Source organism: Vigna angularis, chromosome 6, assembly GCF_016808095.1.
Source record: "Vigna angularis cultivar LongXiaoDou No.4 chromosome 6, ASM1680809v1, whole genome shotgun sequence".
NCBI classification, from domain to species: domain Eukaryota; kingdom Viridiplantae; phylum Streptophyta; class Magnoliopsida; order Fabales; family Fabaceae; genus Vigna; species Vigna angularis.
Genome location: NC_068975.1, coordinates 13,862,350 through 13,876,866, shown reverse-complemented (window position 1 = coordinate 13,876,866; position 14,517 = coordinate 13,862,350).

The window sequence follows — 14,517 nt, the reverse complement described above, 5'->3', positions numbered from 1 at the left end:
TTGTCCACTTCGTCCACTTCCTCAACTTCATCCACTTCGTCCACTTCCTCAACTCCGTCCATTTCGTCCAATTCGTCCACTTTGTCCACTCCGTCCACTTTGTCCCCTTCGTCCCCATCGTCCCTGATGGACAAATTTATGAACACCAAAATATGATGTCACAAACTTGTTTTTCAATCGGCAAGTATGACCGAATCGTTCAAGTAATAAACTTGGTAAGACCAAGTATCGTTCTTCCCAAAGGACTCACGGCCTAGTTTAGTTATGTGATTTCTTGATTAGCTAAGACTTAAAGACGAAATATTTGGAGTTTAATATGCAAGACAGAAAATAAACATGTATGCATGAAGTTTTGATCAATGGCAAAAAGCAAAAGATAAACACTTTCAATGGAATTTATGTATGAATATGTTGTTGGGGGTCAATTTCATCTTATCCACTCTCATATATTTTAGGAATTCAACATTCAAATCATCATTGTTATTGCCACTCTCTAAAGTACCTTTCTAGAAGGCTTCTCCCTAATCACGAGTTCATACAATTCCTAGCATTCCTAATGATCAGTTCATAAGTGCAGGAGCTTAAGACAACCAATATCATATTGGGAGAAATTCCCCGGATCTAGACTTCCCCGTACGTTCCCGTATCGACAAAACCAATAATCATGCATCGAATGAGTTAAACAATGCAAGCATTAAGCAAAGAGGAAAAACCCTAACTAATGATGAAAGAAAGCATAAATCTTAGATTAAGATGCAAGCATAAATTCCATATATGAGAGCTTCAAGAGATTACATTGATTCCCCAACAAACATACAAGGTTTAGTTCACCATATTCATGGTGAACCTAGATGAATTACAATGAAAGTATGAAAGAATAAACCCTAAAAAGGTTAAGAGGTAGCCTGAGCATCCAAGATCCTCCTTCAAAGGGGTGGAAGAGAGAGTGTTTGCCTCGTTTCTGCCAAAGATGCCTAACCCTAGGAAACCCTAAGGCTTATATATCATTCGTAAATTACAAAATTTTAGGTCCAAGCCCATTAAAGTGCCGCTCAGCGGTAAACTACCGCTCAGCGGTAAGTGCGTCAGCTCGGTTCTTCCCCTCAGCGGCCATTTTGCCCCTCAGTGGTCCTCCCGTGTGCTTCTGAGTGCCGCTCAGCGGTAAACTGCCGCTGAGCGGTGCCTTCGGCTTCTCTTTTTGCACTCTTTGATTCCTTTTCTGATTCCCTCTCTCTCATTCTTCACTTCTTTCACTAAATTCACCTTAAAATCTGCACAAAAACACTGAAATCAAGCATAAACCTGTCCAGCTCTCTTATTTCTGAAAATATGGATAAAAGTATGATTTCAAGTTAGTTTCTAAGTCTAAAGGTTGCTTCTAGTATCAATTTTAAGCATGAAAATAACAGTTTTTCAACTGTTATCAGTCCCCTTCATCCCCTTCGTCCACATCGTCCACTTCCTCCACTTCGTTAGTTCGTCTACTTCGTCCACTTCGTCCACTTTGTCAACTTCATCGACTTCATCAACTTCGTCCATTTCGTCCACTTCGTCCACTTAGTCCACTTCGTGCACTTCGTCCCCTTCGTCCCCTTCGTCCACTTCGTCCACTTCCTTCACTTTGTCCACTTCGTCCACTTCGTCCCCTTCTTCCCCTTCGTCCCCTTCATCCCCTTCGTCCACTTCGTCCACTTTGTCCACTTCGTCAGTTCGTCCACTTCGTCCACTTCGTCCACTTCGTCCACTTCCTCAACTTCGTCTATTTCGCCCACTTCGTCCACTTAGTCCAATTCGTCCACTTCGTCAACTTCGTCCCCTTCGTCCATTTTGTCAGTTCGTCCACTTCGTCAACTTCGTCCACTTCATCCACTTCGTTTACTTCGTCCACTTCATCCACTTCGTCCACTTCGTCCACTTCGTCCACTTCGTCCACTTCGTCCACTTCGTCCACTTCGTTACTTTGTCCACTTCGTCCACTTCCTCAACTTCATCCACTTCGTCCACTTCCTCAACTCCGTCCATTTCGTCCAATTCGTCCACTTTGTCCACTTCGTCCCCTTCGTCCCCTTCATCCCCTTCGTCCACATCGTCCATTTCGTCCACTTCGTCAGTTCGTCTACTTGGTCCATTTCGTCAACTTCATCCACTTCATCAACTTCGTCCAATTCGTCCACTTAGTCCACTTCGTGCACTTCGTCCACTTCGTCATTTCGTCCACTTCCTCTAGTTCGTCCACTTCATCCACTTCGTCCACTTTGTCCACTTCATCCACTTTGTCACTTCGTCCACTTCATCCACTTCGTCTACTTCGTCCACTTTGTCCACTTCGTCCACTTCCTCCAATTCGTCCACTTCATCCACTTCGTCCACTTCGTCAGTTTCTCCATTTCGTCCACTTCGTCCACTTCCTCAACTCCGTCCATTTCGTCGATCTTGTCCAATTCGTCCACTTCATTATTTTCGTCCAATTCGTCGACTTCGCCAACTTCGTCCACTTGGACAACTTCGTCCACTTCGTCCAATTCATCCAATTCGTCCACTTCCCCTACTTCCTCCACTTCGTCCATTTTTTCCACTTCGTCCACTTCGGCCACTTCGTCCACGTCGTCCACTTCGTCCACTTCGTCAGTTCGTCCACATCCTCTAGTTCGTCCACTTCATCCACTTCGTCCACTTCGTCCACTTCGTCAGTTCGTGCAACTTCGTCCACTTCGTGCACTTCGTCAACTCCGTCCATTTCGTCCACTTCATCCACTTGCCCACTTCTTCCATTTCTTCCACTTCGTCCACTTCGTCAGGTCCTCCACTTCCTCCACTTCGTCAACTTCGTCCACTTAGTCCACTTCGTCCACTTCGTCAACTTCGTCCACTTCGTCACCTTCGTCCCCTTTGTCCCCTTCGTCCCCTTCGTCCACTTCGTCCACTTCGTCCACTTCGTCAGTTCCTCCATTTCCTCCAGTTCGTCCACTTCATCCACTTTGCCCACTTCGTCCAATTTGTCCAATTCGTCCACATCGTCCCCTTCGTCCCCTTCGTCCACTTCATCCCCTACATCCACTTCGTGCACTTCGTCAACTCCGTCCATTTCATCCAATTCGTCCAATTCGTCCACATCATCCACTTCGTCCTCTTCGTCCACTTCGTCCACTTCGTCCACTTCGTCCACTTCGTCCACTTCGTCCACTTCGTCCACTTCGTCTACTTCGTCCATTTCGTCCACTTCACCCACTTCGTCCACTTCGTCAGTTCATCCACCTCGTGCACTTCGTTATTTTCGTCCACTTGGAGAACTTCGTCCACTTCCTCCACTTCGTCCACTTCCTCCACTTCGTCCAATTCGTCCACTTCCTCCACATCCTCCACTTCTTCAGTTCGTCCACTTCCTCCAGTTCGTCCACTTCATCCACTTCGCCCACTTCTTCCATTTCTTCCACTTCGTCCACTTCTTCAACTTCGTCCACTTCGTCCACTTCGTCAGGTCCTCCACTTCCTCCACTTCGTCAACTTCGTCCACTTAGTCCACTTCGTCCACTTCGTCAACTTCGTCCACTTCGTCACCTTCGTCCCCTTCGTCCCCTTCGTCCCCTTCGTCCACTTCGTCAGTTCCTCCATTTCCTCCAGTTCGTCCACTTCATCCACTTCGCCCACTTCGTCCAATTTGTCCAATTCGTCCACATCGTCCCCTTCGTCCCCTTCGTCCACTTCGTCCCCTACATCCACTTCGTGCACTTCGTCAACTCCGTCCATTTCATCCAATTCGTCCAATTCATCCACATCATCCACTTCGTCCTCTTCGTCCACTTCGTCCACTTCATCCACTTCGTCCACTTCGTCCACTTCGTCTACTTCGTCCATTTCGTCCACTTCACCCACTTCGTCCACTTCGTCCACTTCCTCCACTTCGTCCAATTCGTCTAATTCGTCCACTTCCTCCACATCCTCCACTTCTTCAGTTCGTCCACTTCCTCCAGTTCGTCCACTTCATCCACTTCGTCCACTTCGTCCACTTCGTCCACTTCGTCAGTTCGTCCACTTCGTCAACTTCGTCCACTTCGGCAGTTTGTCCACTTCCTCCACTTCGTCCACTTCATCCACTTCGTCCTCTTCGTCCACTTCGTCCACTTCACCCACTTTGTCCACTTCGTCAGTTCGTCCACTTCGTTATTTTCGTCCACTTCATTCAATTCGTCCACTTCCTCCACTTCCTCCACTTCGTCCACTTCCTCCAATTCGTCCACTTCATTCACTTCGTCCACTTTGTCAGTTCGTCCACTTCGTCAACTTCGTCCACTTCATCCACTTCGTTTACTTCGTCCACTTCATCCACTTCGTCCACTTCGCCAGTTCGTCCACTTCCTCCAGTTCGTCCACTTCATCCACTTCGTCCACTTCATCCACTTCGTCCACTTCATCCACTTCGTCCACTTCGTCCACTTCGTCCACTTCGTTACTTTGTCCACTTCGTCCACTTCCTCAACTTCATCCACTTCGTCCACTTCCTCAACTCCGTCCATTTCGTCCAATTCGTCCATTTTGTCCACTCCGTCCACTTTGTCCCCTTCGTCCCCTTCGTCCCTGATGGACAAATTTATGAACACCAAAATATGATGTCACAAACTTGTTTTTCAATCGGCAAGTATGACCGAATCGTTCAAGTAATAAACTTGGTAAGACCAAGTATCGTTCTTCCCAAAGGACTCACGGCCTAGTTTAGTTATGTGATTTCTTGATTAGCTAAGACTTAAAGACGAAATATTTGGAGTTTAATATGCAAGACAGAAAATAAACATGTATGCATGAAGTTTTGATCAATGGCAAAAAGCAAAAGATAAACACTTTCAATGGAATTTATGTATGAATATGTTGTTGGGGGTCAATTTCATCTTATCCACTCTCATATATTTTAGGAATTCAACATTCAAATCATCATTGTTAATGCCACTCTCTAAAGTACCTTTCTAGAAGGCTTCTCCCTAATCACGAGTTCATACAATTCCTAGCATTCCTAATGATCAGTTCATAAGTGCAGGAGCTTAAGACAACCAATATCATATTGGGAGAAATTCCCCGGATCTAGACTTCCCCGTACGTTCCCGTATCGACAAAACCAATAATCATGCATCGAATGAGTTAAACAATGCAAGCATTAAGCAAAGAGGAAAAACCCTAACTAATGATGAAAGAAAGCATAAATCTTAGATTAAGATGCAAGCATAAATTCCATATATGAGAGCTTCAAGAGATTACATTGATTCCCCAACAAACATACAAGGTTTAGTTCACCATATTCATGGTGAACCTAGATGAATTACAATGAAAGTATGAAAGAATAAACCCTAAAAAGGTTAAGAGGTAGCCTGAGCATCCAAGATCCTCCTTCAAAGGGGTGGAAGAGAGAGTGTTTGCCTCGTTTCTGCCAAAGATGCCTAACCCTAGGAAACCCTAAGGCTTATATATCATTCGTAAATTACAAAATTTTAGGTCCAAGCCCATTAAAGTGCCGCTCAGCGGTAAACTACCGCTCAATGGTAAGTGCGTCAGCTCGGTTCTTCCCCTCAGCGGCCATTTTGCCCCTCAGTGGTCCTCCCGTGTGCTTCTGAGTGCCGCTCAGCGGTAAACTGCCGCTGAGCGGTGCCTTCAGCTTCTCTTTTTGCACTCTTTGATTCCTTTTCTGATTCCCTCTCTCTCATTCTTCACTTCTTTCACTAAATTCACCTTAAAATCTGCACAAAAACACTGAAATCAAGCATAAACCTGTCCAGCTCTCTTATTTCTGAAAATATGGATAAAAGTATGATTTCAAGTTAGTTTCTAAGTCTAAAGGTTGCTTTTAGTATCAATTTTAAGCATGAAAATAACAGTTTTTCAACTGTTATCACAATCCCAAACTTAGAACTTTGCTTGTCCTCAAGCAAACAAAATGTAACTCAATCTCCAACCAATTCATATGATGGTTCACTCATTCAAAAATCCTCTTTTTCAAGATAAATAACAACTTCACTCAAACTTATGACCAAGAGTTCATTCAAGATGTGCACATGCTTTAGTGTTCACAAAGTCATTTAAATTCCAACAAATGCTATTTTTCATGAATGATCAATCAATTAAGCATGGATGTTCATGTGCTTATGGAATATTTCCTCACTAGGTAAAGTGTTTCACTCAACACACAAGTGTATAAGAGGTAAAGTGTTTCACTCCTTCACTCTACTATCACAATGTCACATGAATCAACTTTACCTTTCATTTTACCATGATCAAAAACATTCACAAGCATGCATCATCACAAGGACTTTTCAATAGCTTATAATGTGGCTGGGCTAACAAGAAAATTGGTTTTTCTGGATCACAAAATCCTTGAGTTAAGAGAATCATAACAACACAATCATCTTATTCATTCCCAACTTTCTTTTACCTTTGCATTTGCATTGAGCTTTACTTCTTTTTCTTTTCTTTTCTTTTTCTTTTTCTTTGCATATTCTTACTTTTTAGCTCTTAGCTCAATGCTTTTCTTTTCATGTTTTCCCAACAACCCCAAACTTGAACATTTAACAATACCATATAAGATCTTCTACTTAACTCAAGGTAAAGATTTTCAATCAAAGGTTTTCAGTGTATGTTCAAGGCTAAGGGTTCAAAGGATAGAACACAACGTGTTCTCTTTTAGTAGGCTAACTTTATGAATTTGGCCAATAAAAAGGGTTCCAACAAATGGCCTTGATCACATGATGCAAAACAAGCAATTGATTCAATCATAGAAAACCTGGGCAAAATCATTCATGCTTTCAAAGTAATAGCATTCAATCATACCAAAAACTCTGGAGCTCAAAACCTCACATATAAGCTCATTCACATTTGACATACACATCCTGCTTAATCTCACAATCACAATCATAATATCATGCATTTGTTCACAAAGCTTGTGAATCACCTATATAAGCATTTTAATGTGCACATCTATCTCAACATCAATCAATCAATAAGCATCATCAAGCAGTACTTATCACACAATCACAGTTAATAGCAAACCATCATAACAAACCAGGTGTTCAATAGAGTACATCAAACCCTAATCTAAAAACAAAAACAAATAAGTTCAGAAAACTTAAACCACAAAAGCATAATCATATGATAGCATTCATCAGTAAATGCTATCTCAGCTCCTCATCAGTCTGAGCTGTCCTCTGTATCTTCCTCTTCCTCCTCATCTTCATCATCATCAAATGCATCCTCCTCCTCAGCTTCATCTTCTTCCATATCTCTAGCTGAAGCTTCAGCTGCTCCAGCTCCTCCTCCATGTACTGGTTCTTCTGGCCAAGCTACTATATTGTGGAATTCATCCATAGTCCACCTGTGGGCTGGAGGTGTATCATACATCCCCACTATCATCTCAACAGTGGCCACCTGCCCTCTGTGAATGGACTGCAACTGAGCACCTATAAGAGACATATACATGTCCCTCATCTGGAATGGTTCTGCTTCATGTGTATCAGCAGATGTCTGGCTCTGTGCTGGCCCTCTCTCTCTACGAGCCCGGCGTGGTGGAACTGGCTGAGCTACATCCTCACCTCCACAGTACTGTCTATAATAAGCCTCATCAATAGCTTTTCTTGGCCTCTCAAATGGTGGAACAGAAGTGTCCACCCCAGCTAGCTTGCAAAGGTGAGTGATCAAAGAAGGATGTCCTAGTGGTGCTTTGTTGTTTGAGGTGTTAGCACATACACTAATTTCATCAGCTATCACCTGCCCAATATTAACATTCAAATTTCTGATAGCACAGTAGATGAATAGTGCCCTGCTGAGAGTAATATCTGACACATGTGAACATGGCTGAATGTTGGCATGAGAAAATGCCATCCAATATTTTGCAAGAGGAGTCAAATCTGTCCTCCTAATGTTAACCACTGAGCCAGATCTATTCCTTTGGAAGTGCCCTCCAGGTATACACAACACTCTCTCCACATCCTCAAAATCAGCACCTTCCTCCATGCAAAGAGCAAACTGACATTGCTCACCAGCCCACACAGTATCCAGGAAGTTGTTGATAGAATCAGGATCATACCTGATAGCATGGCCTCTGACATACCCCAAATAATTCTCAGTTGGATACTCACCAATCTTCTTTGCATTGGTGTAAAATTCCTTCACCACAGTTATGTTGGCAGGTGCAGGATAAGTGGCTAGCTTTCCCCAATCATTCCCTAACACTTGCTCTCCAAATTGAGGAGCAAAGTTAGGTATCATTCCAACCTTTCTCTCCATCAGAAGTCTCCTGTCCTGAACCACCCTAAAGTGCTTCTCATGTTTCCTAGAGAGGAACCTGCCAGAATGAGGTTCCTCTGGTTCCTTTTCCTTTCTCTTGGTTGCCATGGTTTTCAATCTTTTTCCTGATGAAGATGCCATTCCTACATTCAAAACACAAACAAAACCACAGAACATGATGTTAATCATTAGTAAAACACAGAACACAACTCCTTTCGAAGCTAAACCACCGCTGAGGGCCAGAATTTCCCCTCAGCGCTACCAGTGCCACAGTCCAACACACAAAAACTCAGAAAAACCAAATCTGGCAGAGTGCCGCTCAGCGGCAGATTACCCCTCAGCGGTAACTCTGCAGATTTTTGAAAAACCTATTTTAAAGCTGTCCTAACTCCACCCAAATGCAATTTTCAGTTTTCCAGTTCATGATCATGCAGTTTAATCGGTTCAAACATCAAATATATCATCAAATCATGCATAGAAATCAAAACCCCTAAATATTCATGCTTTGACAATCACATTCAAATTCAAGAACCCTAAAATGAACAAAATGCATTTTACTTACTTGGGTGGAGATGCTAGATGCAATGAGAATGCTTCCAAGCTAGAATGCTCTCTTCCAACCCCAAACTTTGATGGCACACTAGTGAAAAAGTGAATGGAAGAGATTTTTTTCTTAAGAGGTAAGAGTGAAAAGATGTGGAAAACCTAAGAGAAGATGTGTGGAAGTGTTTGTGCAGAGAAAAGCCAGAAAGTATAAGACTTTGCGCAACTTAGGGTTTAAAAATACCCTAATGGGCTCGGGTCCCGCTAAGGGGAACTAAAGTCCAATCTGCCAGAGTACCGCTCAGCGGTAAAATACCGCTCAGCGGCACTTTCGTGATGTGCTCCTCTCCTTCTTTTCTTAACCTACGTGTCTTCCCTACATGCCCCTCATGGGTTCCCTGCAATTCAATGTTAAAAATGCTTATGCAAATCCTAACTAAAATAAACAAACAGAAACAATCAATCAATTGGGTTGCCTCCCAGGTAGCGCTTGTTTAATGTCACGAGCCTGACCCAAAATCCACCAACACCCATTAGTAGGTGTTTCAAACTTAGTATCCTTCAGTAGATACTTAACCACCTAGCATCCTTCAGTAGATGTTGGATCCAACAAAATATTTACAAGATAATGTCCACAGGTTAAAAATTATAACACTAAAATCAAAATCAGAAGTTTGTAAATCACTGGGTTGCCTCCCAGCAAGCGCTCTTTTAACGTCATTAGCTTGACCCAATAAAGTTCAAGTTCCTTCTTCTTTTTCTTCTTCCTACTGAACTTCTTCAGAAATTTGATCAAACCAGGAACCTGTTGCAATGTCTCAATCATAGGAACTTTAATCTCCAATTTCTTGAAGATTTCCATAAAGCACTTAAATTTCTTTTCCTTCCTATGATTCCTCTTTAGATGAGGATGGGATTTTTCATATGATTCCTTCTTCTTTCCCCTCATCTTCTTTTTCTTACGCTTCCTCTCCCCAAATTTTCTCTTTTTCTTTTCTTTTAATTTTTTCTTCCCTTCTCTTTTTCTCCTCAACTTCTTTATTTTCACACACATTTTCTTTCTCTCTCCTCTCTCAACCACTTCTTTCTCTTTTTCTTCATCTTTATTTTTCTAACTCAGCTCTTCTTTCTCTTTTCTCTCTATCTTTTCCTCATCTCCCTCTATTTTTTTCTCATCAAGAATCTTGTCACTTTCAGTGACATTGGTTTGCCCTTCCTCCTTAAGGTTAACTTCAGTATTAACCTCATCATTCAATCTCTGACTAATGTAACGAAGGTGCATCTCCATCCTTTTACATGATTCTTCAATGCTTTTCTGAGTAGAGTCAGAATTTTTCAAAAATCGTTGAAGGGTGTCATCCAAATTTATTGATAGAGAAGGTTGTTGCTGCCATTGTTGTGGTGGCGGCCTATCAAATTCTTCGGCAGCTTGAGTGCTTTTGTGATGACAATTAGGTATCTGTATGTACTGTTGAACTGCCTCCTCCAACGTTCTCCTTTTTCCCGATAGACAGGGTTTTTGCTGCCATTGTTGTGGTGGTCGATTCTTAAATTGTTTGACAGCTTGCCAAAATTGATCATTATCCATGCCTGAGTGAGATCCCACCAGTGGTTGAAATTACCTTAGTAGAATTGAGTGCCCATATAGTTAAATTCTTGACCAAATTGCATTCTGCAGACATTAGGCACAAAACCCTAAAAACAATTGTTAGCACAAAAAGATATAAAAGAAGATATAAGATCAAAGATAAGAAGATGAAATAAAAACAGAAAAAATAAAATAAAATAAAATAAAATAAAAACAGAAAAATAAAAACCGAAAAAAACAGAAAAATAAAATAAAATAAAATAAAAACTGAAAAATATAAAAAGAAAATAAAAATTCGAAATTTAAATTAAAAATTCAAAAACAAGTCAAAGATAATCAATAATCACACAAATTAACCAGTTAAACCACGAGTCCCCGGCAACGGCGCCAAAAACTTGATGGACAAATTTATGAACACCAAAATATGATGTCACAAACTTGTTTTTCAATCGGCAAGTATGACCGAATCGTTCAAGTAATAAACTTGGTAAGACCAAGTATCGTTCTTCCCAAAGGACTCACGGCCTAGTTTAGTTATGTGATTTCTTGATTAGCTAAGACTTAAAGACGAAATATTTGGAGTTTATTATGCAAGACAGAAAATAAACATGTATGCATGAAGTTTTGATCAATGGCAAAAAGCAAAAGATAAACACTTTCAATGGAATTTATGTATGAATATGTTGTTGGGGGTCAATTTCATCTTATCCACTCTCATATATTTTAGGAATTCAACATTCAAATCATCATTGTTAATGCCACTCTCTAAAGTACCTTTCTAGAAGGCTTCTCCCTAATCACGAGTTCATACAATTCCTAGCATTCCTAATGATCAGTTCATAAGTGCAGGAGCTTAAGACAACCAATATCATATTGGGAGAAATTCCCCGGATCTAGACTTCCCTGTACGTTCCCGTATCGACAAAACCAATAATCATGCATCGAATGCGTTAAACAATGCAAGCATTAAGCAAAGAGGAAAAACCCTAACTAATGATGAAAGAAAGCATAAATCTTAGATTAAGATGCAAGCATAAATTCCATATATGAGAGCTTCAAGAGATTACATTGATTCCCCAACAAACATACAAGGTTTAGTTCACCATATTCATGGTGAACCTAGATGAATTACAATGAAAGTATGAAAGAACAAACCCTAAAAAGGTGAAGAGGTAGCCTGAGCATCCAAGATCCTCCTTCAAAGGGGTGGAAGAGAGAGTGTTTGCCTCGTTTCTGCCAAAGATGCCTAACCCTAGGAAACCCTAAGGCTTATATATCATTCGTAAATTACAAAATTTTAGGTCCAAGCCCATTAAAGTGCCGCTCAGCGGTAAACTACCGCTCAGCGGTAAGTGCGTCAGCTCGGTTCTTCCCCTCAGCGGCCATTTTGCCCCTCAGCGGTCCTCCCGTGTGCTTCTGAGTGCCGCTCAGCGGTAAACTGCCGCTGAGCGGTGCCTTCGGCTTCTCTTTTTGCACTCTTTGATTCCTTTTTCTGATTCCCTCTCTCTCATTCTTCACTTCTTTCACTAAATTCACCTTAAAATCTGCACAAAAACACTGAAATCAAGCATAAACCTGTCCAGCTCTCTTATTTCTGAAAATATGGATAAAAGTATGATTTCAAGTTATCAGTCCCCTTCATCCCCTTCGTCCACTTCGTCCACATCGTCCACTTCCTCCACTTCGTTAGTTCGTCTACTTCGTCCACTTTGTCAACTTCATCCACTTCATCAACTTCGTCCATTTCGTCCACTTCGTCCACTTAGTCCACTTCGTGCACTTCGTCCCCTTCGTCCCCTTCGTCCACTTCCTCCACTTTGTCCACTTCGTCCACTTCGTCCCCTTCGTCCCCTTCGTCCCCTTCATCCCCTTCGTCCACTTCGTCCACTTTGTCCACTTCGTCAGTTCGTCCACTTCGTCCACTTCGTCCACTTCCTCAACTTCGTCTATTTCGCCCACTTCGTCCACTTAGTCCAATTCGTCCACTTCGTCAACTTCGTCCCCTTCGTCCACTTTGTCAGTTCGTCCACTTCGTCAACTTCGTCCACTTCATCCACTTCGTTTACTTCGTCCACTTCATCCACTTCGTCCACTTCGTCCACTTCGTCCACTTCGTCCACTTCGTCCACTTCATCCACTTCGTCCACTTCGTTACTTTGTCCACTTCGTCCACTTCCTCAACTTCATCCACTTCGTCCACTTCCTCAACTCCGTCCATTTCGTCCAATTCGTCCACTTTGTCCACTTCGTCCCCTTCATCCCCTTCGTCCACATCGTCCATTTCGTCCACTTCGTCAGTTCGTCTACTTCGTCCATTTCGTCAACTTCATCCACTTCATCAACTTCGTCCAATTCGTCCACTTCGTCCACTTAGTCTACTTCGTGCACTTCGTCCACTTCTTCATTTCGTCCACTTCCTCTAGTTCGTCCACTTCATCCACTTCGTCCACTTTGTCCACTTCATCCACTTTGTCACTTCGTCCACTTCATCTACTTCGTCTACTTCGTCCACTTTGTCCACTTCGTCCACTTCCTCCAATTCGTCCACTTCATCCACTTCATCCACTTCGTCCACTTCGTCAGTTTCTCCATTTTCGTCCACTTCGTCCACTTCGTCCACTTCGTCAGTTCCTCCACTTCCTCCACTTCGTCAACTTCGTCCACTTAGTCCACTTCGTCCACTTCGTCAACTTCGTCCACTTCGTCCCCTTCGTCCACTTCGTCCACTTCGTCCACTTCGTCAGTTCCTCCATTTCCTCCAGTTCGTCCACTTCATCCACTTCGCCCACTTCGTCCAATTTGTCCAATTCGTCCACATCGTCCCCTTCGTCCCCTTCGTCCACTTCGTCCCCTACATCCACTTCGTGCACTTCGTCAACTCCGTCCATTTCATCCAATTCGTCCAATTCGTCCACATCATCCACTTCATCCTCTTCGTCCACTTCGTCAAATTCGTCCACTTCGTCCACTTCGTCCACTTCGTCCACTTCGTCTACTTCGTCCATTTCGTCCACTTCACCCACTTCGTCCACTTCGTCAGTTCGTCCACTTCGTGCACATCGTTATTTTCGTCCACTTGGACAACTTCGTCCACTTCCTCCACTTCGTCCCTTTCCTCCACTTCGTCCACTTCGTCCAATTCGTCCAATTCGTCCACTTCCTCCACATCCTCCAGTTCTTCAGTTCGTCCACTTCCTCCACTTCGTCCACTTCGTCCACTTCGTCAGTTCGTCCACTTCGTCCACTTCGTTAGTTTGTCCACTTCGTCCACTTCGTCAGTTTGTCCACTTCCTCCACTTCGTCCACTTCATCCACTTCGTCCTCTTCGTCCACTTCGTCCACTTCACCCACTTCGTCCACTTCGTTATTTTTGTCCACTTCATCCAATTCGTCCACTTCCTCCACTTCCTCCACTTCGTCCACTTCGTCCACATCGTCAGTTCGTCCACTTCCTCCAATTCGTCCACTTCATCCACTTCGTCCACTTCGTCCGCTTCGTCCACTTCGTCCACTTCGTCCACTTCGTTACTTTGTCCACTTCGTCCACTTCCTCAACTTCATCCACTTCGTCCACTTCCTCAACTCCGTCCATTTCGTCCAATTCATCCACTTTGTCCACTTCGTCCCCTTCGTCCCCTTTGCCCCTTTATCCCCTTCGTCCACTTCGTCCACATCGTCCACTTCGTCCACTTCGTCAGTTCATCTACTTTGTCCACTTCGTCAACTTCATCCACGTCATCAACTTCGTCCATTTCGTCCACTTCGTCCACTTCTTCCACTTCGTCATTTCGTCCACTTCCTCTAGTTCGTCCACTTCGTCCACTTCATCCACTTCGTCCACTTTGTCACTTTGTCCACTTCATCCACTTCGTCTACTTCGTCCACTTTGTCCACTTCGTCCACTTCCTCCAATTCGTCCACTTCATCCACTTCGTCCACTTCGTCCACTTCGTCAGTTTCTCCATTTCGTCCACTTCATCCACTTCCTCAACTCCGTCCATTTCGTCGATCTCGTCCAATTCGTCCACTTCGCGCACTTCGTAAGTTCGTCCACTTCGTCCACTTCATTATTTTCGTCCAATTCGTCCACTTCGTCAACTTCGTCCACTTGGACAACTTCGTCC